Source organism: Rosa chinensis, chromosome 5 (genome assembly GCF_002994745.2).
Source record: "Rosa chinensis cultivar Old Blush chromosome 5, RchiOBHm-V2, whole genome shotgun sequence".
NCBI classification, from domain to species: Eukaryota; Viridiplantae; Streptophyta; class Magnoliopsida; order Rosales; family Rosaceae; genus Rosa; species Rosa chinensis.
In genome coordinates, this window is record NC_037092.1 from 44,548,293 (window position 1) to 44,574,764 (window position 26,472).

The 26,472-nt window shown below is 37.9% G+C and overlaps 4 long non-coding RNA genes across 18 annotated transcripts; 1 reads left to right on the forward strand and 3 right to left on the reverse strand.

Annotated features, from left to right (window-relative positions):
- The first annotated feature begins 1,293 nt into the window (after positions 1-1,293).
- Positions 1,294-14,073, forward strand: LOC121049462. The gene is made up of 3 exons (XR_005800292.1): positions 1,294-1,552; positions 2,324-2,371; positions 13,643-14,073. It is a non-coding gene; the product is annotated as an uncharacterized LOC121049462 (long non-coding RNA).
- LOC121049460 lies at positions 9,141-11,921 on the reverse strand. 5 transcript variants are annotated; one of them, XR_005800290.1, is made up of 5 exons: positions 11,505-11,921; positions 11,143-11,326; positions 9,804-10,717; positions 9,588-9,634; positions 9,141-9,328 (listed from the first exon to the last, which is right to left on the reverse strand). It is a non-coding gene; the product is annotated as an uncharacterized LOC121049460 (long non-coding RNA). The 5 variants fall into 5 exon arrangements; XR_005800288.1 differs by having other exon boundaries at positions 9,588-10,717; XR_005800289.1 differs by having other exon boundaries at positions 9,141-9,634; positions 11,505-11,920.
- Positions 12,118-12,770, reverse strand: LOC121049461. The gene is made up of 3 exons (XR_005800291.1): positions 12,681-12,770; positions 12,410-12,489; positions 12,118-12,242 (listed from the first exon to the last, which is right to left on the reverse strand). It is a non-coding gene; the product is annotated as an uncharacterized LOC121049461 (long non-coding RNA).
- A 3,299-nt stretch (positions 14,074-17,372) lies between the features above and the next one.
- Positions 17,373-21,834, reverse strand: LOC112167392. Of its 11 annotated transcripts, none has more exons than XR_005800053.1 (11): positions 21,094-21,834; positions 20,707-20,934; positions 20,488-20,614; positions 20,234-20,361; positions 19,997-20,106; positions 19,766-19,838; positions 19,542-19,590; positions 18,951-19,054; positions 18,594-18,836; positions 17,794-18,030; positions 17,373-17,704 (listed from the first exon to the last, which is right to left on the reverse strand). It is a non-coding gene; the product is annotated as an uncharacterized LOC112167392 (long non-coding RNA). The 11 variants fall into 11 exon arrangements; XR_005800047.1 differs by having other exon boundaries at positions 20,234-20,375; positions 20,707-20,989; positions 21,094-21,828; XR_005800046.1 differs by having other exon boundaries at positions 20,234-20,375; positions 21,094-21,824.
- Between the last annotated feature and the right edge of the window lie 4,638 nt (positions 21,835-26,472).

Below are 26,472 nucleotides of genomic sequence, written 5' to 3' on the forward strand. Positions count from 1 at the left end.
TATGTGTAATCTATGATTATATGGATCCTTTAAAGATCATTAGCTTTTTTTTTTTTATTATTATTGAAAAAAGATCATTAGCTTTAGTTTCTGAGGGTTAGTAGCTTTAGCTTATGAGATTTCTTTGTCCTAATGGAAAATGATGAGTTCTGTGACCAACAATAGTACAAAATGAATTGTACGAGCTTCATTTTCTGAGGGTCAATAGCTTTAGCTTCATGATTTCACCAACCCTATGTTTATTGCAAGCTCATTTTTATGTTTATTTATGAGGGTCAGTAGCTTTAGCTGATTTTACCTGTATTGCAACCTCATCTTTATGTTTACTTAATGGGAAGGTCATTTCAATTATGTCTACCTATAGGCTCTGTGGATATTTGATCTTATTATTGCTGTTAGTCTTTATTTTCTGCTTGAAATTCTGGTCATTGATTTGCTGCAACTGTGAGTATCTTTTGATTAGGTCTTTTGCATTCTTATAAGCTATAATGGTTTTTAAATCAATTGAGGGTCAGTATACTACTGAGTATCAGTACTCATATGTTTGCATTTGTCATATACATATATTAATCGCAAATGGCAAAGAGAGAGACTGCTGGCCTTCTGTGATAGACAAAGAGGATGTACCGATTGAAGAACATGAGAAGAACCAGGATAGAAGTGTTTAGGCAGACAACGTGCTACAAATTGAAAATGAAATCAAAGAGAGCCTCAAACATGAAGAAATCCTGCTGGAGAAACTTCTTCACCATGAGAAGATGTGAAATTCAAAGCAACTTGTATGTGACAGCAGCAAAGCTAGAGATAAATGATATAGTGTTCAAGTTTCATATTGTAATATGTATAAATAGTTTTTGGGATTATTAAATAAATGAGTTGTTTCTAAGAAAAACAAAGATAGAATGTAGAAATATTATTTATTCATATTGCTACTGACATTCAGCAGTGTTAATTCACATTATCCAAACTACAAGGGCAGTTTCATAATTTACTTGTAAGGAATCTTACCTCTAGATCTAATACCTTGCACATGGGCCTTGCATGCTAGTGCATGGGAATTCAAAAAAACAGGTCTGCTGATGGTAATTTATGGATTAAAAGTGTAGATAGTGGTAATATGCTATAAAGTCTTTATGGGCAAAGTAGAAAAAAGAATATAACAAATTACCGCAAACTACAAAATCAGCTAACTTTCTCTCTTGCGGTTACCCAGTGTACATACATCAATTACCCAACATTAACACCCAGAAAGCCCATGCATCAATTTTCTTCTCTATTTTTAATTTTTCTATTAGATGGTAATTGATGAAAATATCCCTTCCTATATGAAAGGTAGACTATGACGGCAAGAGAGAGATTGATCAGCGTGGGAGAGAGAGAAAGAGCGATAAAGAGAGAGAGAGAGAGAGAGAGAGAGAGAGAGAGAGAGAGAAAGAGCGATAAAGAGAGATTCAAATTGAGATCGAGATCTAGATTGAGATCCATATGTAGTTCGAGACCATTGTAGGCCAACATATTTGGAGTCCTCAATTGGTTAACAAAATCATTTGAGGTATGTGTCTGTATTTTGAATCTCTCAATTTCATGTCGACGAAGTTCATCACAATTGTTCTGCATGTAGACTTTTTCTTTTATTTTTGCATTTTTTTTCTTTTTTAAATTGGCTTGTGATATTGTCCATGGTACTATCAAACCCATTTTATCAGTTTTGTATCTGGGGATGATGAGAAAGTTGCGAAATTTGGAAATTGAAAAAATCTAGAGGCTTTATGTTTTTTAGTTTCTTTCCTATCTAGCTACTTTATGGGTTTGGTGAGAGAAGTCTGCCCTCATTGTGTCTTTCTTATGCTCGACAACTTGGATTCCTATACCAAAAACCAACGGAATACATGTAGTCCATTTTGATGTTGTTGTACTGTGAGCAAGACATCTGTTGTTTTTGTCTTAAGTATTCTCTATTCTTAAGGGATTGATTCTTATAATTACTGTATACAGAGATAGTATATCGAGTTTTGTAATGCTCTTTGTTCTCAATTTCTGAGTTTGTAAAATTACATTCTCTTTATTCTCTTTGCCAGCAAAGAATAAGTGTATTTGCTATTGATCATTAATAGTCAAACCGTATATGCTATTAATAACAATATCGAAATTTGATATTGACCCTCATTAAGAATGTTTTATTTGCTATTTAGTGTCATAAACAATATCATATATGTTGTTGACATTCAGTAGTACGCACCGTCCAATTTGAGATTCATAATCAGTACCACTATCCACTTTGCTAGTTACCAGTAGTGACAAACTTTCTACTTAATATTGACAGTACAGTGGCAATACTTTTATTTGGTGCTGACTGGTCTCTAACTACTCGGTTAGCATCTTTCACTTAATGAATCATGCGTTTTTCTTGTTATTGCCAATAGCATTATATATTTGCTACTGACTTTCAATAGCATCATATGTTATTAGTTTGACTGTAACCCTATCATATTTGTTCTGACCTCATTGGAGCAACTGCATGATTCTTATGGTCTGTCAAAAACAAAAGTAAATTGTTTTGAGAAAATATATGAGTTCTTGTGTTTTGAGAAAGTAAATTGCTTATGGATTCATATATCATTGTTTGTTATTAAAGCTCAGTAGCATTATTTGTACCAATGTTTTAAAAGGCTGAGGCGTAGCCGGGAGAGCCTTAGCAAGGTGCTTGCCTTGAGGCGTAAGGCATAAGCCTTACGTATAAATTAGTTGTATTTATGTATAGAACTAGTCTTATACATAGAACATGCATGAGTGGTAAAAGTGTAAGGGGTCATCCGCACAAGTCGGAGCTTTTAGGGTTATGGCTAAAACAGAGTCTCTCGTCGCGCTTGTCCGGCGGCACCCTCACGACGATGACGGCTCCTTGCTTAGTCGGAGTGAGATGGGTGTAGCTGGATGGGCTATGGTGATCTTGGTTCGTAGTTCTCAGTGGAAGATGCGGCGCCTCTATATCTTGTCTTCTCAGGCGAAATCGATGGCTTCTTCAAGGAGATCGTGGTGGTGGGTTGGTGTTCCATGGCAGATCACTAGACCATGGTTGAGGGTTCTTCAGTATCTGAGTCAGATCAGGTCAATCTCTACGATTTTGGGTGGATCTGGGTTTGGATTATTGGGGACAATTTTCAAGGGCTGGATTAATTTGCGAAGGTGATACTGGAATTGGCAGCGGTGGGCACGGTGGTTGGCGGTGTACAGCGCCGTGGTCAACAATTGTTGGCTTTGTAGTTATGTGATTATGGGCACCAACCTCACTATGCGTTGTTCTTCTTGGTTGGAGTCAGAGTTTTGGTTGTGGAAGATGAAGGCTGACATCGGCATCGACTCCTGCTATCTTTTACTTGTTTTTTGTTTTTTTAGGTTTTTGTCGTTAGTTCTTTGGCTTGGTCTTTTGATTCCCTACTCTCTCGAGCTAGGGTTTGGGATTATTAATGGTATGGTTGTGTTATTATGGTGTCACTCCCAGAGACTATTGGAATTATTCTCTGTATCATCTTGTGGTCGAGGTATTGGGGAAGAGCTCCTACACGTGGTCTGGCGATTTTGGATCACGGTGTTGAAGGGAGTCCTTTTCTTCTTGAGATTGGCTATGAGGAGGTATGGAGACTTCTCGGTTGGTTTATCTGATGAGCTATTGTTATGGCGTTACTTCTGAGGACTATATGTGATATTATCGGTGGTTTCTGGTGGTCAATATGGCGGCGATTTATCCTGGTACGTGGTTTGGATTTGGGACATGGTATGGAGGAGGATGACATGGCTGTTCTTAGTATTGGCGGCGAGATTTTATCGTGACTCTCGGGATTGGTATTGTTATGTAGCCCGAGGAAAGGGGCGATTAGTTTGGTTAGGGGTTGGACCCATTTGGCTCATGGATGTCATGGTTATTGACGGACCCGTAACTGAGGTTGTTATTAGGGAGGAGTGTGGGGAACTTATGTCCACCACCAGTCAGTCCCGTTTATGTAATCTTAGTATTTTGGAATAAAAGTTTTTCTCATTCTCAAAAAAAAAAAATATATACATAGAACATCCATTGTAACAAAAAAAACATTATAAATTGTCATCCATTCATAATAATCAAGTACTAAAATCATATGATTCAACAAAATCAGTGAACATAAAATAAATCCAAAGATTTACTTCAACAGTGTCTGAACTCTTCGAGAGCTTTTGAAATGATACCTGAACTTTCAAAGTTATCAATGTGATACCTAGACTTATTTTTTCGTATCAACGTCGTACCTACGGTCAATTTCCGTCACGGAACCGTTAACTATGACCATGTGTCCGGCACGTGAGGCACAAAATAAGGGTAAAAGACTAATTTACCCTCAAAAGTATTTTTTTATTATTTTTTATTCTTTATTTTTTTTGCTTTCTTTCTTTCTTTTTTTCTTTCTTGTTTTTCTTTTTCAGCCTCTTCTTCCCTTTGCTTTGTCCCTCCAATTTGAAGCAGAGTCTCTGGTCCAAATGCTAATTAAGGACGTTAAGCAAATCTGAAGAATTTCTTCATGCAACAGGGAAGAACCATGATCATCTCCTTCTCACCCTGGTCTTGAATCAATAGGTAGCCCATGGTCATGGGGAAGTGGTGGCTTTGGTGGTGAGAGGTAGGAAAAGGAATGGATAGATCTGGTGGCTTTGTGTTTCCAAGGAGAGAATGATTATTATATAGGGTGAGTGGTGGTGATCGTAGAGAAAAAAGAAATGGATAGGTGTTGTGGTGTTAGTTTTTAGTGTGAGATTTGCAGGTTAATGTATTTAGCTATTTCAGTCCCCAACAGTAAAAAAGAAGCCATGGCCTCATATCAGATCTCACCTTCTCTCTCAACCACACAACCTTTTCCAAGCCTACCCAACAACAACCACATCGAACTCAGCTAGATCAATATGGCTACCTTACAAAAATGCAAGCTCCTCGCCACTCAATGCGTCGTCGTAGTCGTCGAAATCCTCACGCGCAGCCCATCCGCCAACCCATCATCCACCTCCGCCGCCGTAAAACCCTCAAAATGTTCCTCACCCGCCCGAACCGCAGCTGATTGCCTTGCCGGAGTACCTCCGTGTACGAACAACTCTGAATTTGGGGATGAATTGCTAATAGAAGTTGCCTTTCCTTCACCTAACAACACACTGCAGCACATAAACTACTATCAGATTAAGTCACTAAATATGATTAATGCGTACAACAAGCATATCAGGCACCTTTCGCAGCAGCCTTTGCTGCTCGCTGAGCCTCTTGAATCGCTCGCCTTTCGGCTTTGGTGGTCTTCTCTTTCAGTGGCTTTGAATTTGAACCTTGCTCATTCTCCACTCCCACTGATGCATTTCCAGCTTTCTCTGCAATTTTCATTATTCAAATTTCCAGAATCACAACTAAAACCCTAGTCAACTGAAATCAAACCAAATAGTGTTAAACAGTTACCATAAAATCCAGACGGAATCTTCATCAAGCCAGTGGCGGGGACGCTACTTGCCGTTATGGTGGCCGTCAAATCGAAGCCTCGACCAGGAAACGAAGACGACGTTGTCACGGCCGTAGCGGGGCGAACCGAGTTGGACTGGAGCAGGCCGCCGGGGGAGGAGGGGGAACGGGAGAGAAGAGAACGGGACCGGCTGCGTCGGAGGAGTGAAGTGGCGGGGGGATCATGACAGGGGAGAGAGAGTTGCCGGAGGGGGAAATGTTGGAGACGGGAGGGGAGGAGACGATGGGCTCTGGCGCGGTGAAGAACCCAACTTGGCAAACCTTCGGGTCGCTGACGAAGAAGCTGAAAGAAAGCAGAGGGAAGAAGAAGCTGAAAAAGAAAAAAAAGAAAGAAAAAAAGAAAGAAAGAACGCAAAAAAAATAAAGAATAAAAAATAATAAAAAAATACTTTTGAGGGTAAATTAGTCTTTTACCCTTATTTTGTGCCTCACGTGCCGGACATGTAGTCATAGTTAACGGTTCCGTGACGGAAATTGACCGTAGATAAGATGTTGATACGAAAAAATGAGTCTAGGTATCACATTGATAACTTTGAAAGTTCAGGTATCATTTCAAAAGTCCTCGAAGAGTTCAGACACTGTTGAAGTAAAAAACTCTTATTGAAATCAAGAGTCGAGTCTTGTTCAATTCCATGAAATAGAGAAATACCATACACAAAACTTGTTCTGTTTTAGGAGCTTACCAAGTTCTGAAACATAGAAGAGAAAAACTACAAGGTATTAGTATTTCATAGATGAGCAGGAAAATTACTCACAGCAGGAACAAAAGTATGACAGTCTGCTTTGTTTCAAAAAGAAGCCCTATGAGTTCGTAATAGAAGAAAGTGTTCCAAGTTGCGAAATAACTAGCAGGCTAGGTTTGGATCTTTCTTAGATACTGATGAAATTGCATTGGTTTCTCTACTGCTGCATGTTTTGCAGGTAAACATAATCAGAATGTAGAGGTAATCACCGAGCACATGGCCACTGATCCATATAAGAGACATTTACAATCAGTTCCTAGCTAATTATGGAATAGGGATCAATTTCCATTCTTATTACAATCAGCTATATATATATATATATATATATATATATATATATATATATATATATATATATTACAAACTCTTCCAAACCAATCAATCATCAAAATGAGCTGTGATAAGAGAACAGCGAGCACATGAAGAACAAGAATTTGATTACCTCTCGGGTAGACTATTGCCCCGTGCTCAAAAAATAGAGAACTAGTAGAGGTAGTTAGCCATCGTGCTCGCAAAGAAGAATGGGATTGGCTGCTCTTGAAGGTGAAAAGTCGGGGAAGAGGCTACTGAGAGTGATTTGGGACTTGGTTGGTGTTCAGAACGCGACCTAAATGAATCTAAACACTCAACACTCCAAATGACGTCGTTTTGGTCTGTGTTAAAAAAAAATTCCAAGGCGTGCACGCAGAACGACTTGAGGCGTGCTTCCTCCGCCTTCAGTGCCTCGTCTGCAAAACAGAGGCATTTTAAGCTGCGCTTCACGCTTTCTATGCATTGAGGCGAGCCTGATGCGTGCGTTTTAAAACACTGATTTGTACTGAATATCAGTAGCATTATTTGCTAATTACTGTCAAGAGCATTGTTTGCAGTATTGTTATCACCAGTGCGTGTGTGTTTTTTATTTTTTATTTATTTATTTATTTTTATTGTGGACATGTGCAGTGTAAAAATACTCATGCAAAAGAGACGATGGGATGTAGTTTGCAAAAAAATAGTGTCAATTTCACTCTCCAAATAAAAAAAGAAGACACAACTGTCAATTTCACTCTCCAAAGGAGTGTCTTTGAATAAATTTCTATTAATTTCCATATCATTATTTGCTATTGAATCTCATTAGTATTATTTTCTAGGGTTTTTGTCCATTTAACCCATTTCTAGGGATTTTTTTCCCACTTACCCCATTAAGTTTTTTTAATTCCCTCTTACCCAAAACACTCTAAGGAGTCTTCCCTAATACCCCATTAAGATTTTTTTTTTTTTTAATACCATTTTTACCCTCACCCCTTTGTTACTTAGAGAGAGAGAGAGAGAGAGAGAGTGGAAGAAAGAGAAACCATAGGAGACTTCACCGGAGCCCGTCACCGGTCGCCGAAATCCGGCAAACTTTAGCCAGATTCCGGCCACCGGTCGCGAGATTCCGTTCACCAGTCGTCGGCCGCCGCCCACCAAACTTTTCTGAAAACCTCACCGGAAATGTTTATTGCCCCCAATAGACGTCTATTGTCTATTGCCCCCCAACAGAACGCCGGAATGAGAACCAATCTCTTTAAATTTAGACAAATAAACTTTGATTAAATAAAAAATATGAGAAAATTACATCAATTCAAAACGGCTATTACCCCCAATAGATGCTTCAACAGACGTCTATTGGCGTAATAGAACCTTCTTCTTTTTTTCATTTTTCTTTCTTTTGGGCCTTCTGTCCCCATTTACCAGGAAAAACAATTGGTTTAAATTCTAAACCCCTGTAAAATTATAATGAATACTCGAAAACCACGAAAGAGATGGTTAAAATTGGTCCCAGTTCATTTTCTCTCTGGGAAACCCTTTGGAAAATTCTAAACCCCTGTAAAACCAGCCAAAAATGACCTGAGCAAAAATCCAAGCGAAACCCAAAATGATGGTGGCAAGGTTAATGAGATTGCTGACAAAAAAAGCTTCAATTCGTTCTTCATCTTCATCAGTAAATAGTCTATTTTCTTCAATGTCGTTTTCCTCTGACGTCATTTCGAGCACGACTGCTGACCTTGCCGGTGTCAACAACGACGATGATGAAGATGAGCCTGTCTACTCTAACCCAGCTACTGATTTTCTGCATCGGAGGAAGAAAAGGAGTCGATCTGGTCCAGATCGAGGTTGAGGAAGAGGAAGACAGCTAAGCAGAGAAAGCCCATGACCCTGTCGACGGCCAAGCGCAAGACTCTGCATCGCCTCTGCGGTCGAATGAGCCGCCGTCTGGGAAGAACAGCTCTCCATGTCGCTTGAAACTTTCTCCGGCAAAGGTGGCCAGCGATCTGTACCAGATATGGAGAGAGAGAGAGAGAGAGAGAGAGAGAGAGAGAGAGAGAGAGAGAGAGAGAGAGAGAGAGAGAATGGCATAAAATCACTACTAGAAAAACATGATTTAAGGACATTGGAAATTAGTCCTCTATTACATTTAAGGACACGCAAAAAATGTGTCCTCTATCTAGGAGTCATTATAAGTCACATACAAGGACACTAGAAAAGTGTCCTGTTTTCCCTACGAGGACATTTAAACTATGTCCTTAAAGACCAAAGTAATGTGTCCTCGTATCCAATAGAGGACACATAAAATATGTTCTCACATCAACAGAAATGTGTCCTCTTTTCCCTACTACGACACATAAACCATATCCTCAAAGGTGCAAAATAAGAGTCCTTGTATCTATTAGAGGACAATAAAACGTGTTCTCATATCAATAGAAATGTGTCCTCTTTTCCCTACAAGGACACATTTCATGTGTCCTCAAAACAAAATGAAAGTGTCATCCTTTGCTTGTAAGGACTCATACTCTGTGTCCTTAAAAGTTGAACACTACCCAAAAAAAAAAATTATCCAAAGCATCTGAAAATCACCAAAAGGACTGTATTACTCATTAAAATATGTTAATATACATACAAAAAAAAGTTTGAAGTGACTACAAAATGAACCAGAAAAAATAACTTAATGAATACTATGCTATTCTTCTGATTGGATATCAACCATGAATAACTGCAGCACTGCATTAACTCCAATGATATCTCCTTGCCAAATAATATCCTAAACAAACAACCCAGAAAACATACAATTAGATAACTGCTAGAATGTATTATGTACCTAGCAGCCCTATAATACTATCAAAGAACACAAGAATCCTCAAGTTATTCCTTACTAAGAATTGGGAACATAGAAGTAAATGGTAATTACACCTATATATACATAAAGAATTGGAAAAGCAGAATTAATAACAATAGGTTATAATGTTAAATTTCAAATCAAGTGCAGATTATAATGACAAGACTGTGAGGAATGAGCTTACCTTGAATGATGAGTAATGTAGTATTACAGGGATGAATAGTTTTACCTCTGAAACACCAATAGAGCAAAAAACAAAAAATGAAAAGACCAACACAATCAAGAAACCAGCATCAATGATTAAGAGTATGTTTACTCTTAATAAATACAAACAAGTTTAGTAAGGGCTTGTTTCATAAATTTCAGACTTAAGAGATGGATTCATATTCTAAACAAGTACCTTTCGATATAGAGAAACAAGCTATAGCAAAGCCACCATGGGTTTCAACTGCTCTTTGCTCTCCTATAAGCAGTACAAGTGTTTAATAATATAATTAGAGCACAAGTAGATATCCAGCAAGCTAGGCTTGTTATCTTGATAGAGAACTTCAATTTCAATCCAACTTTTAGCTCCACAAAGCCAGAGAAAATGTAGGTTGAGCTTTTCGCCCATCCTTATATTCTTGGCTAACACTCAAGTAGAAAATGTAATCAAAATTGAAAAAAGAAACATACTAAAACACTTTGCAAGAGCTTTTTAGCTATATCATTATCCTCAAAGAGATTTTGTATTGGCTGCAATACAGAGAAACAAAGTTAAGCTAGCAGTAAATAATAGAACTGACAGTGGATTTAGTCTCAGAAGACAGATCTAATGTAATGGCAAAGTATCCTTGGGCAAAATCAAACACACAGCTAAATATACATTGTACATGTATATTTAGCTCTCATATGAAATAACGTACATGAGGAAACAAAAATAATAAGCACTCTCTTGCATAAAAAGTAAAACCTCAGTATAAAAGCCACAGACATGAATAACTTTAGAAAGTTAGCATCTATGTTGCTCTCAATTACTTTGCTAGCAATATCTTCCATGTTCCCGGGGGTCCATAGAGAAGAAAACCCTGGAACACTTCAATAAAATAAGGAAGAAGACTCTTAGGATGATAACATTACTAGGGTAAGCATAAAAAATTTACTGAACATGTCACTAATAGTATGAAGTCAGCAATACTATATAAAACATGCCTTAGGTGGTTTGATGCCCACTCTAAGGAAGAGCTCAGGGTTCATCTGACCAACACTTTGAAGTGACTTCAAATCATCTTCAGTTTTCCCAAACTCCCTTAGCTCATCGCAAGTTTTCTCGCACTGCAAAACCCGAATCAAGCAATTCAGACCCAAATAAATCCCTAATACCATCTAAAATTTCCCCATTCACACAGAAAACCAGAATCTAGGTGAATTTATATATCTTATAAATCACTACTTATGAAGGATTACCATGTAGTTAATTTGGGTTACCTATCTGTCCTAAAACACTACCACATATATGAAAAATTTACAATATATATAATTTATATTAGGTGATATATAGTTCTCAATACATAAGATACATAGACATAAACAAATACCTATTTAATCTTCTCAATCAATCTGATATAGAATATTAAGCCCAAAAGCGAAACATAAAAAGCAAAAAAAAAAAAAGATAAAGATCCAGTTTTAGGCGTCCAGTGAAAGACCAATATAAGCAAAACTGTTGGACGAAAAGAATAGATACAAGCAGAACTCACCCCGTTTCCATGATCCCTTTCCACCAACTTCAAAGGCAAAAGAAAGCCATCACTGCATTTTGAAGGCAATATTTCTGGAACTTCCTTGAGATCTGGGCTAGTTTAATTATGTGGAGGGTCTATCGAGTATGACCTTCTGAAAGCCTTTGATACCTCCAAAATCTGCTACAATTCAAGGTTGTGGCTGGAAGAGATACATAAACAAGAAGCTAAACGTTACAACGAAAACCACTTCACAGAAACATGCAAAACTGGGTGCATCAATATTAGACTCCATATTGTTCCACACACATCCAATACTTCAATTCATAATTAAAAAATACAAAACAAAGGAAGGAACATGAGAACGTAATAGTGCTTACAATAATATACTGAGTGCATCAACTCTATCTTTGCCAGAGCTGCCGCCACCACCACGACAGCCCCTTCCTCTGCCGCAACCTCTTGATCTCTCTCCCTCATCTTTCATCTTTCACCTTCCAACCTCCTCCTCTGCCACCGCCAATGCCAAACAAACCACACAACAATCACAAAAGTCAATTATATACAACCACACAATCCCATCTACCACAAAACAAGAAAGACTAAAATTTTGCATTTGCTTGCACAAAAGCGCTGAAATTGAACCTAGAAACCAGGAAATTGGACAGTGACAAAGAGAAACTAAAGCTGCATTGCAAAATTTGATTTATCTCAACTTAGAAATTAACAAGGGTCCAATTATTGTTCCTGCAAGATAACAAAGCCGAACCTTAGAGATAGTAAGGGTTGCATTCCATTACTCTTTGAGGATATCAAGACAAATGCTTCCATTGCTGTTGGTATATGGGTGGAAGACGGAAGACCTTAGTCCTAAATGCAACCTGAAAATTGAAACACCGTCATCTTTCTAACCCAAAAAATAAATAAATAAATAAATAAAGCATACCCTCATAAACACAAGGATCAAGGCTTGCAGATTAGACAAGTTACCTTAGGTGGTTTGAAAGGATAGTCAGGAGGGAAATGAATGGTGACAAGGAATACATCTCCAGCATATGGGCTATCAGGGGATCCCATAATCGTTGCTTGCCAATGAAACATGTCCTTAGCCACAGAACCTAATAAAAATTAACCAGAAGTTCACTGAAATATCCATCTGGGTATATAACAAATCAAAAATTACAACCAATATCTACACTAAAACCGCCAATATATCAAATTGACCTTAATGGGTACGCTAGGAATGCCTAAATTTAGTTTCTAAAAAATAAATCTTTGAGTGTACCTGTGCTGAAGGAAGTGGGAGGATCCTTCTGCAAATCCTTAAGCTCCTTCAAGATGCTCTTGGAGGCCATGACGACAAAACTTAGGGAAACCAGAAACCATAAAAAGAACAGATTAACTACGACTCTGACCAGAAACCAAACCGAAATAGACCCACAAATCATAGATATGAAACCCATAAAAAAGAAACCAACTTTAAGCTCAAAGACCCGAGTTTAGGGTCCAATCCAAAACTCACAAAAATTACAATCTTGATGAATTTAAATACTCACCTTGATGATATCGATGGGTTGGATGACGCAGGTAGCGAACATATCGGAGGCTCTACCATTGATGAAGATCGTTCGCATGGTCGCTGGGGGGGGGGGGGGGGGGGGGGGGGGGGGGTGCTACGAGTAACCTCTAATTGTGTAATCTTATCTTGTATTGAAATGGTTGCCAGAATCTGTCAACCCAGAGTATATCTCACACTGAAAACCTCACTATGAGTTTAATCGACTCAAATAGTCATCGCCAGAGCCGCCGAATCGAAACAGAAAGAATCTGTTTTCAGCTCCAGTTTCTTTCTATTTTTCTATTACAACTAGAAGCTGAAAAGAAAGTGAATGAAACATCTTTTCTCCAATTGGTGAGGTTTTCAATTGAAGAGGGAAGTCAACAATGGGGAAGGAGGGAAGTTGAAAATGGAGAAGGAGGGAAGTGAAAGTCGGGGAAGGGGAAGTGAAATTTTCGGAGGGAATCGAAAACGCCAAGTACTGCAGGTCCGCTTTTTTATTTGTTTTGGAGCCCAATCTTAGGACACAGCATAAATGGTTTATGGGGTCGTTAAAAACTATCCACCCACTAAAAAATTTCAATTTGAAGCTATGTGTCCTTAAAAACCTTCAAGGACTCCACATAAATTGTGTGTCCTTGTTTGGTGTCCTTGTATGTGTTTTTTCTAGTAGTGAATGTAGTTGTTTATTTAGACTGAGGGTATGTTTGTCATTATACTCTGAATTGGGTTAGTGGGAATAAAAATCTGTTGCTGGGGTAAGTGGGATAATTTTTATTTATTTTGGTGCTTTGGGTCAAAGACCCTATTTTCTATTGAACCTCAGTAGTATTATTTGCTATTAAGCCTTAGTAGCATTGGTTTGCTATTAATCTTAGTAGCATTTTTTGCTAATCAATGTCAAGAGCATTGTTTACATTTTTGTTATCGCTAAGAATTCCTTTATTATGTTTTTTGCAGGCCTTCCCGCTTTAGATTGATTTGAAAGAATTATCTAACTATTTATTAATGAAGATACTACATGTTGATACTTGCTACGAAAGAAATTTTATCTAGAGTGATGAAGTGTAGCTGCTAAGATACTCAAGGTTCTCAGACTTGGATCATTCTGAGTTAGATTTATGAGTGATTTGTAATAGTTACTTCGTTAAAAAGCATTAAAGGCCATTAGACCGAGCTACCATAATACAAAATAGAGGTGCTTATGGCTGTAGACTGCGAAGTTGAGAGGCAATGTAGTTTGACAAGTATTTGTAGAGTAATAAAATTGCAAATATTATTATCAAATACTTAATACTTTTGATGAATTGCTATTGGTGGGCAAAATACTGAGATATAGTTTTGAATTGTTATTGGTTAGAATTGTTTAAATGCTTAATTTGAATAAGATCTTATTTATTATGTTTGGTGTTATAGAGAATTGTGTGTAGATGCACTGTGAATTTGAAATCCTAGTGTTTAAAAACCTTTTGAAGATGTAGTGGCAATCTTGTAATTATTTATATTTTTAATGTTTATTTTGGCGTGTCATATTGATTAGTTGTCCGCATGGTGCAGACTATAATTAACTTTGCGCAATTATTGTTAACTTCTCCGATCTAGTCAACTAGTAAAAAAAACCCTAAGGCCGCCACTTCTCTCTGTGTTGCCACCAACGCTGGATTTCTTCCCCGGCACCACACCAATTCCTTCCAATGCATTTGGGGAACGTATTAGTATGGAATTGCAGAGGCATCGTCAACCTGGAAACACAGAGGGCGCTGCTTGATATAGTGCAGGCAAAAAACCAAGTCATATTTTCCTTCCGGGAACGTTGGAGAAGGAAAACCTCATTGACTTTATCACCACGAAACTAGGTTTTAAGGGAGGGTTCTGCGTTCCACAAGAGAAAGAGTCGCAGGGATTGGCGCTCTTCTAGAATGATGACATGCATGTGGAAATCAGAAACTTCTCCCCGCATCACATTGACGCTGTGATAGGAAAACCGGGTATGAATCTGTGGCGCTTCACCGGTATTTATGGTATCGCTGCTCGGGATGGTAGAGATAGAACCTGGTCTCCGATCAAAACTCTAGCAGCGCAACTTGCTCAATTCCATGGTTGATGGCAGGAGATTTTAATGAAATTATGAGCAATGCTGACAAGTCTGGGGGGCCTCCTAGGCCAACTGCTGCAATGGAGAAATTTCGTCGAACCATGTCTGTTTATGGCTTTATTGACATGGGCTTCGTAGGTGGTTGATTCACATGGTCAAACAAGTACACTAAGGAGCGTCTAGATTGAAGTTTCCAGACCACTCAATGGAGGAGGAGGTTTCCTTATAGTAGGGTGGTGACGCTCCCTCCTTCCGAATCATACCACAGCCCCTTACTCGTTGAGGTAAGGTAAGAAAGATTGGCAAGAGTTCAATATGCACAAAGGTTTCGGTTTGAGGAAGCTTGGTTTGGGCACAACGAATGTACAAACATCATCACACAAGCATGGGCTACTCCTACTCTTGGAAACACATTGAGACAGTTAGGGCACAAGATTAAATGCGCTGGCAGAAGACTCATGAATTAGCATCAAACAGACTTTAATAAACAGAAGGTTGACATGCGTGTTTTGCAAGAAAAGCTGAATGATTTGATGAAACAGCCGTATTCCCCGACACTGTATGAGGAACAGAGGGTGTTGCATGTTTAGTATAGTCAACTTCTCTCTCAACAAGAGAAGTATTGGAGGCAACGATCAAAGGTTACGTGGCTCAAGGATGGAGACCGTAATTCTGCATTTTTTCACCGAAGGGCCAATAACCAGAAAGCAAAGAATACTATAAAAGGTTTATCTGATGAGTTTGGGGAATCGCAATCTGCCCCTAGGGAAATACAAAGACTCCTGTTGCAATACTTCAAATAGGTGTTCTCAACTGAGGGAGTGGATTTTGAAGCCATAGTGAAGGTTGTTGAAGCTACTCCAGCAAAGGTAACGGAGGATATGAATGCTGAATATATTGCTACGATTGGTCTCTGATGAGGAAATTAGAAGGGCATTGTTTCAAATGCACCCTTCTAAGAGCCTGGGACCTGATGGTATGTCCCCATTCTTTTTTCAGAAATTCTGGAATATTGTAAGCAATGATGTTTGTACTGCAGTTCGTGATCTACTTGAAAGACGGGAGATATGGCCTGAATCAAATTTCACTCATTTATGTCTTATACCACAATAGAAAGACCCGAATGAGGCTTCTCACTTTCGGCCAATTGCCCTATGTAATGTCATTTGCTGGATAAGCTGAAAAGTAGTAGCCAATAGACTCAAGTTGGTGCTACCAGATATTATTTCTCCATTGCAAAGTGCATATGTCCCGGGGAGACTTATCTCGGACAACACTTTGGTGGCCATAGAAGCAGCACATTTTATGCATAAGCTGAGGCAGCAAGAAACGGGTTTCTTTTCTCTGAAACTTGATATTAGTAAGGCCTATGATAGGCTTGAATGGAAATTTATCGAAGCAATTCTTTCAAAGCTGGGTTTTGCATCACAATGGATAAATATCATTATGACTTGTGTCATATCCGTTTGATACTCTATCTTGATCCAAGGTGAACCAACTCCAGCGATTGTTCCTACCTGGGGAATCAGACAAGGTGATCCCTTATCACCTTACTTTTTTATTTTGTGTAGTGAAGGCCTTTCGTCATTAATTTCTAACGCAGTTGAACATAATGTTATTCATGGTCTTACTATGTGCCCTCAAGCCCCTACACTTCATCATCTTCTCTTTGCTGATGATAGTATATTATTTGGTACTGCTACTAATGAGGAGTGTTTTCAGTTTGGAAGCATCCTTGATATTTATGAAAAGGCACACTACTACAAAAAGGTCATCAGACGACGGTGGATTTCTGTTGTCTGATGACCAAGCTGACCGTGGTCTAAGTGAGTGTTGTGTGATTGAAAAATCAGACAACGGTGATTTCACCGTTGTGTGATAGTAGTTTGCTCAACAGAAATACATATTTCCGTTGTGTGAGTTCTGCGCAACATGTGCCTGGCATGGCATGTGCGGCGATGCCTCGCTCGGCACATTCAGACAACAGAAGAAAGAATTCACTGTTGTGTGAGATTCATAACACACAACAGATATAGCTCATTCTCTGTTGTCTGAGATATATAACACACAACAGATATTACTCATTCTCTGTTGTCTGAGATATATAACACACAACAGATATTACTCATTCTCTGTTGTCTGAGATATATAACACACAACAGATATTACTCATTCTTTGTTGTCTGACATTAATAACACACAACTGAAGTGAAATTATCTCCCTTGTCTGTTGATTACTCAGACAACGGAAATGATTTCATTTCTGTTGTGTGTTATGAATCTCACACAACAGAACAACTGAAGTGAAATTTTCTCCCTTGTCTGTTGATTACTCAGACAACGGAGATGATTTCATTTCTGTTGTGTGTTATAATCTCACACAACATAACTTTGTTTTCTTTTGTTGTTGGTTGTTAGTTCACACAACTAATCTATTTGGTTGGCTGTGGTGTGAATGTTGTAATCAAATTGGATAACAAACCAGCGACTGTTGTAGGAAAAGCCTCAATTTTGAACTCTTTTACAATCAGACAACACATTGATTTGCATTGTGTTGTAAGACTAAATATTGGACAGTAATTACCACATAAAAAGTACTCAAATCCATATCATTCCATTACCATTTTTCAAACATCCATACATTCAAGTGACTAGGTAATGTACCAAACAATAAAGCATTCCTAGCTAGCTACACATGAATCAAAATGAATTGAAGAATAGTTTTAATAAACTGAGGTGACATTGTTGATGACTTGATTGACATTGTAAGACGCTAATTGATTAATATACACAGGCATGTTATCAACAGGCGGGAAATGGAAAAATAACTATTATGTAAAGCAACCGCGATAGCCTGAAAAGCTTTATAAGCCGGAAATGCTATATTCCTGTGATCATGGGTACCATTACATCGGTGCAACCTTGTCCTGCAAAGGCAAGCTATTCAATTAATACCAACGTGCCAATATAGACCATACTATTTAAACCAGTTTATTTAGAAAGAGGACAACATTACCATGCGTTCATATGCTTAAGTTGTAATCAGTCTTTAATCAATAGTTCATGCTCCAGGGTTGTTTCTGGGTTTTTCAACGCGCTAGAGCCAATAACCTTTGGAAACTTGTCTTCTTTAGGATCTCCATGACATCAGAATTCCTTCTTAGCTCATCACCCTCCAATCCTTCTCTCTTGAGGTTAAATGAGTGCAAATAAAGCAAAAGCTTGTATCATGCAAAGACATGCTGACTGAAAACTGCACTGAAGATATACAGTAATTACTTGGAATCCAACATTGCTAGATGACATGCAAGTCATAGCATTATCCTTACAAACAGAACTCTTATGAAGTATACAATAAAACATTATTACTACAAAAATAGTTTGGCTAATTTCCATTGCAGATACAAAATGATACAATGCACATTTCTTAACTACAAAAACAGTCCGGCTAATTTCCATTGCTGATACGAAATGATAGAATGCACAGTTCTTGAATAAGAATGAAAACTGTCTCCTACTGCCCTCAAGCAAAAAACACTACATTCACTAAACACATAAAAGAATCAAACTTTGATGATCTAATCAAAAACTGAACTTGCCCTCAAGCAAAAACACTACGTTTACTCAACAAGAGGAGCTTCAGCCACATCATTTTAAATAACAGCAGTTTCAACACACTAATGTATATAAACAAAATACAATAATGTGGCACAGCTCACAGAATTAAAATACTTCCACATTCAGTGTGAAAATTATAAGCAGATATGTCATGTTGTAGTATTCATATCATGAGTAAAAGTGGATATCAACAATTACCCAGATTTAATCGATTCCCAAAAGCCAGCTTTATATGTCTTATGAATTTTGCTTCCTGCAAACAAAAATAAGAAAAAACTTAAAACTTTTCCATTGTAGCTCACAGAAATTAATACCCTTTGACCACCAGTACTCAAGCTCAGAAGGCATAGGTATTCTCAGTGGAGCTTTATAGAAGGAGTTCAACCACATTTCCCTTTCCTCATCAACCTCATGCACATATGTTTTCCAGTAATCAGGGACCTGCCAAAAAAACAAAAGAATTCTGTCTTAATTCTGACTAACTGAACCAATGTTCATCTTCATTTCTTCATGTAAAAAAAATTCAAAAGTCATAAATAGTATATTAGAGCTTACTTCATAGAATTGGTTTATGAAGCCTGGTGCCATCCAAACATCTTCATCTTCATAGAAATAGGGATGTTGAGGATCACTATACGGGCCCCTCTCTTCCCTAACCACTATAAAGGAAACAAAAATTCCAATAATCATGAACCAAGAAGGGGTCAAACAGTATCCAAAAGGTGAATGGGTCATATGAAACTAATCCACATCTGCATGAATGGAATTTTTGAATAATTTATGATCCAAATTGAAACTCCCTGTACTGATAAATGTCCAAAAACAACTAAAGCTGAATTTGATGAGAGACAGAGGATCACACAACAAAGAGAGACCAAGGACCCAGAGAATCAAACAGACAGAGCATCACAAACAATATGGAACAAGCAGAGAAACAAAGAATCAAGCAGAGAAACAAATGTATGCAAATTTTATGGGATGCTGGACAAATGCTATTGGTAACTCCTAATTAAACATAATATGTATATTCCATTATATTCTCAACAATTATCTCTAGATATGACTTTATGCATCATGCATTGCAGTACTATTAAGCAAAAGCACAATAATGATAGAGTTTATCTTAGTACATAGGCATGCATATACCTTTTTTGACATCTGGAAGTCTTCCTTCTTCAGGAGATTCGAATGAATCCTGATTAAGATTATAAAGAACAAAGTTAATTAAAAAGAATCTAACAACTTCCTTCTTCAGGAGATTCCAATGCATCTGGAAGTCTTCCTTCACAACCCGAAAACCCACATTACCAGACAAAAGTTGTGAATTTAATCATCAAATTATACATGGTAGAAACATATAAACAATTTACCTGGTTTCATATCACAAAAGGAAGGGAAACATATAACCCAACCCCAAAATGAAGTATTTGCCCTGTTTTCTCCCTATAGAAAGGGAAAGACAAACCTTTTCATAATCAATCAACAATAGCTAGGAACGAAATCAAATTATATCAGTGAGCCCTAAATCCATACTAAATTTAACTAACAAAACCCAAACAAAACCTAAAATTACTCTCAATTGATAACCCAATATCGGATACCTTGATTAGTTTCGTGGCCGTGACTTGTTCAACCTTACACACAAACTGATAGAATCAGTAATATGGCAGCAAACTTGTACAACCCAATTAGGTTTCCCCAAATCCCTAACCTGCAGAAAACATTGATATAATTTTCAGGACAATAAAGCAAACGGACATGAAACCGGTCAAAATCGAAAGATGAAGGTCTTTATACTTAATAAAAGTGAATAAGAATATAGTTTAGCAAGAAAGTACCTAATCTGCCTCATTTGCTCAAAAAGATCACTTAAGCTTTTGGAACTCCAAATCTGAGTCTTGAATGAGTGATAAGACTTGCATATCAGTTTTTAATAAGATGCCTTCTGTTGGTCACCACTCCTTAACTGAGTTTGTAAATCTCAAATTACATAGAACAGAACAAAAGAATTTAGATAATACAGTATTCTCAAATTTCCCAAAGTCGATCATAATTTTAAGAGGGTAAAAAAGAAGGCCAGAATTATCGAAACCTTGATGGAACCAGCATTTTTGATAACTTGGATTCTGATGGAGCACCTGTTTGACCTGAACAGCACAAATCACAACATCAACTTGCTTCACTGCTCCAACAAGGTTCTCTTCGTCTTCCAGCGAACCCTGAAACAGAGACAAATAAACTGAGTTGATCGATAAATGACTTAAACTATTCGAACATGGTTAAGAGCCACAAATGGAAACAAGGGTACGACTTGGAGGAGTGTGACGCCGGCATCGGAGAGGGCTCGAAGGTTTTGGGACTTGTGGGGGTCGGAGAAGGTGTCGGGTCGGACGAGAGCGAAAGTGGGGTGAGAGAAATGGAGGCTGGCATTGGCTAAATGGTGACCCAGATTTCCTGTTGCTCTGATTATCAGTACTCTACTCTTCTTCTTCTCCATTTCTGGATTAGAACCATATCCGAAATAAAATCTAGTATGCGGCTAAAGAACAGTTTTAGAGCATCAGCAGTGGGCAACCCAAATTTGGGACCAAAACCTAAATTTAGGTCCAAAATCTGAAGATGTGAACTACAATTGGTCGGAAAAATATGGAATCAGAAACAACCAACCCAAAACCCCATGCCAATTCATACCAATTACCTTAATCGGTGAAGAATCGGTGTTCATAAACACCACGAGCATTGGGAAACCCCAAATCTTGCAACACCATCACGGCCGAGGCCGATCCTTCACCGACACAGAGAGCCTTATCACCGTTCAAAAGCTGCTCGCCCATTAGCTCTCTGACCATACTGACAGTCAAGTTCACATCTTGCTTGCACTGCACCAAATCGAAAGTACCCCAAATGGGATTCAGAAACCGGGTCTGAAAGATGAACTTGCCATGGAACAACCACGAGAGACTTGTGGCCTCGTGTGGTGCCTCTCGAATCTTGGGGGCTCGATTCTTGAGCTAAGTGTAAGGGATATGCAGTCGAGAGAGAGAGCGAAGTGTCGAGAGAGAGAGAGAGTGAGCGAAGTGTCGATGTGCAGTCGAGAGAGGGCTAAGTGTCGAGAGAGCGGCCGCATGCTTTTTTTGGTTCTTTCTTTCTTTTAGACACGATATGGGAATCAAAACCTAGCTAGAAATTTTCTTAAGTTATTCACACAACAGAAATATATATGACTGTCGTCTGAATGTATAAAATGTAAAATCATGGAGGGAAACTTGGCGCCTTCAACATTTTTGGTTAAAATGTTACCGTCATTTGCATGTTCACACAACAGAAAACCTTAAATCTGTTGTATGATTATTGTAGCTTGCACTAGCCCTATCTCGGTGAAGACATTCAAGCAAGCATCCTTCAACTTTGGTGCTTAGTTTTTCAATCACACAACGGCAATAATAAAACCCGTTGTCCTAGTAGCCCAAATTTCAGCTTTTCAACATCCAACCAAAACTCCGAAGTGGAGGGAAATCTGCCCCTAAATTTTTAAGGCTCAGACGACGGACCATGCTTAATTTCCGTTGTGCAATGTAGTTCCTATAAAAAAGTTATCACTTTGTTGGCATTCACACAACAGAATTCAACCAGCACCGTTGTGTGATTAAACTGACTTCAACACACAACAGATGATTTGTGTTCCGTTGTGTGATTAGTGTTGTGTGATTAACTTTTTGTACTAGTGGCATCTAGCCATAGGGTGAACTTTCAAACAAGCGATGTCGTGTTTAGCAACAATATGCACCCTACTCGACAGTTGGAGATGGCTTCAATATTAGAGGTCAAGTGTGTCAAGGAGCATGACAGGTACCTGGGTTTGCCCATGAGAATTGGAAAATCAAAAACGGCAATCTTTGAATATATTAAAGAGCGGCTCACAAAAAAATTGGTGAGCTGGAAGGCCAAGATACTTAGCTCGGCAAGTAAAGAAATTTTGATCAAAGTCATTGCTCAAACAATGCCTTTGTATGCAATGAATTGCTACTTGTTGCCTAAGGGTTTATGTGATGATATTCACCAGTTATATGCTTCTTTTTTCTGGGGGGATACTGATGAGAAAAAAAAGATACATTGGAGAAGTTGGGAAAGGCTGTGTCTTACAAAACAGGAGGGCGTAATGGGTTTCAAAAGCATATATGCCTACAATTTAGCAATGCTTGCCAAACAAGGCTGGAGGCTTATGTCTAACCCCAACTCTTTAATTGCACGTCTGTACAAAGCCAAATACTACCCCAACTGCTCGTTTTAGGAAGCGGAGGTAGGCGAGGTCCCTTCATTCTCTTGGAGGAGCATTTTAAATGGAAGACCAGTACTAAAAATGGGTGTTCAGTGGAGAGTGGGCAATGGCAATCATATCAACATGTGGCATGATAAGTGGATCCTAGATTGTCCTTAGTATCTTGTGCAAAAACCGGCAGGATGTACTCTCACCAAAGTGTCCGACCTAATTGATGATTCTACAAGCAATGGCATGTATCTTTGGTCAGATCAGTTTTTAATGCTCCTGTAGCTGAGAAGATCCTATGCATCCCTCTTAGTAGTCGGAGTATGGAAGATACCATTAGTTGGAATCCTAAGCGTCGAGGTATTTACTCTGTTCATACTGCTTATTGGATAGCCAGGGCAGTGGTACTTGATAACTATTTGGCATCTCCCTCTACTGGTGACCCCTATGCGGAGCTGTGGAAGAGGTTGTGGAAGGAAAAGGTGCCGAGTAAGGTTCAAATTTGCCTTTGGCGTGCATGCAATGACTCATTACCAACTCGTGCCAAACTAACTACCAAAGGCTACACTAGAGATTTAAGTTGTGTATTGTGTCCACACTGTTATGAGGATTGCAGCCATATATTCTTTAAGTGCCCCATAGCCAACTCCATTCTATCAGCTCCATCGTTTAATTTGAGTGACAGTCTCTTCCAAATATCCATTTTAAGGAATGGATGTTGGAGCGAGCCATTCACCTGAAATCTAATATCTTTGAAAAGTTGGCCATCATTTTGTGGGCAATTTGGAAGAATAGGAATAATAAATTATGGAATGATGCTTGTCAATCAACAAATGATTTGGTGTTGGGAGCCTTCACAAGGTTGGAGGAGTTTCAGAAGGCTAGACAGGTAGATGCAAGCCGAAACAACCTTGTCTAAGCCAAAGATGGGTACCAGCTGCAAATGGACAATGGAAACTGAATGTAGATGGCAGTTTTTTTCCTACAAATAACGTGGGAGGAGTTGGGGTTGTGTTGCGTGATGATACTGGGGTGTTCCGTGCTACTTTGGCATCCCCAATTACGCATGTATCATCTCCAAAGCAAGTTGAGCTCCATGCTATTAAGTGGGGTTTGCTATTACTGCAATAGTTGCAAGTTGAAGAGGCCATTGTGGAAACAGATTGTTTACAAGCTACTATGGATGTCACAGATGTGCATTGTACCAGATTGCCTGAGAGAGGTTTACTGGATGATATAAAACAGTTCCTCCAGCATATGCCAAGGGTGACAATTGAGTATGCCCCCAGAACGTGCAATATTGTTGCACATCATATCGTTTAGCTAATGTAGCTTATGAGGCTGGTACTAGTTCTTATTGGTTTGACAGTGCACTAGATTGCATTCTGGATGTGCTTGCATTTGATTGTAATCAACCCCATTAGGGGCTTTTATAAAAGTCTTTTCGTTCAAAAAAAATAATAATAATTAACTTTGCGCATGATATTTTTACTGGTATTTTTACCTTATTGATAAATAACCCAAAAAAATAAGTGGGAGGTGTAAGGAGGAAAAAATTCCTAGAATTATGGTAAATGGTCAAAAACCCAAAAATTTTAGAAGTGATCATATTATATACCTAAATATCTAATGGTTGATTTACCAAAATATAATTGGAAAGTAGGTCTAACAAACATTGATTAAAAAGTCTTCAAGAAGTCCTCATTTTAAAGTAAAAGCTCTCCTTTAAAAGGTGACCCGTTTATATGGTAAAAATAATTTAACAAATTAAACTTGACATGACCTATATATTAAATAAGTTAGCCAAGTCATTGTGACACATTATTAAACAAGTTGCATTTGGGTTTGAGTTTGTCTATTACGACACGTTTAATATCTTGACACGACATGAACCTCATGACTTATTTCACTTATATATGATATGGGTGGGTAGAACTGAACGAAAAAAAAAGAAAAAAAGAACACTTCAACCAAGTCAAAAAGGCGATATCCCGGGTTTTGTTTAAGTAGTGAGAGGGGTGGGGGTGTTGAAAATTAAGTTAATTAAAGACTAGACTAAATTAGATGTTGAATTCTACTTCAATATAACAAAATATATATAGACTAACCACTATAAGTGCATTATCAATTCCCACTGAAGAAAACTGAGAAATGTATGGAAACTGTCATTTTTGGGTTCTGATCAAATCAAAGCCAAATCATTTCCTTTATGGAGTCTCGCACTCGGATACTGCCTTCATGTGGTTATAGAAAGGTCAAAATATTCCATTTTTGATAGTTGCCAAAATAATTTTTGTAAGTTAATTGACAATAGTAGTAGTCGTGTTCGAAACTCCATTCAGTATTGTTCATTCATTCGACTAGTTGCTGATAGGACCATGCCGCTTAATATCATTGATAGTTCGATTGTTCATTCATTCACTCTATTCAGTATTGTTCACTCATTCGACTAGTTACCGAAGAAATTAAATTGAGAAATATATGGAAACTGTCATTTTTAGGTTATGATAGCCACTCATTTTGGGGATAAAAGAAAAGACCAAATCATTTCATTTTTTGAGTCTCGCACTTGGATACTACCTTCATGTAGTTATAGAAAGGTCAAAGTCTTTCATTTTTGATAGTTGCCAAAATAATTTTTGTTACTTAATTGCGTAGACAATTCACAATAGTAGCGGTCGTGTTTGAAACTCCATTCAGTATTATTCATTCATTTGACTAGTTGCCGATGGGACCATGTCATTTAATATCATTGATAGTTTGATTGTTCATTCATTTACTCTATTCAATATTGTTCATTCGACTGGTTGCCAATGTGACCATGTCATTTAGTATTGTTCATTCGACTAGTTGCCAATGGGACCATGTCATTTAATATCATTGATAGTTCGATTGTTCATTCATTTACTCTATTCAGTATTGTTCATTCGACTAGTTACCGAAGAAAATTGAGAGATGTATGGGAACTGTCATTTTTGGGTTCTGATCAAAGCCACTCATTTTGGGGATAAAAGAAAAGGCCAAATCATTTCCCTTTTTGAGTCTCGCACTTGTATACTACCTTCTTGTGGTTATAGAAAAGTCAAAGTCTTCCATTTTTATAGTTCCCAAAATAATTTTTGTAACTTAATTATGTAGACAATTGACAACAGTAGAAGTCCTGTTAAAAACTCTATTCAATATTATACATATATAAAGCGTCGATGCACTGTTACACTGTGCTAAGCACAGTGAACAGTCGATTTTGCCCTTGCATTTATGGAAAAATACAAAGCTGTCATTAATCACTGTTCATTCATGAAAAAAGACAATTTTGCCCTCATTTAAATTTTTCTTACGACTCTGCCATTGTCCTTTTTTTCCTCTATCTTCCTCCCTTCTGCCTCCCAGCAGATCCACTGTTCATGTAACAGTGGAATGACGGTTTTGCCCCCAACTTTTAACTAAAATTACAAATTGTCTTTTTTTTTTTTTCAATTTTGCCATATCTTTTCAGTTTTTTATATATATATATATATATATTTTTTTTTTTATAGGAGAACAATTCTATTTTGTATTTGTAAATTTCTACAAATGATACCTAAAGTAGGTTTTTTTTTTTTTTAAATCTTAAAAATGGAAGAGTTTCATTAATCATATTTTTGTAATTGTAGTTCTCGCAAATGTGTAATCTGTTCAAGCAGCTTATTAAAATATGCACTATAGAGACTTTATTTATGAATCGGCCATAATCTGCTTAAGCTACAATCTAAAATTATACTTCTCAAACTTATGTAACTATGATCTATTACATTTTTTATCAGAATTACA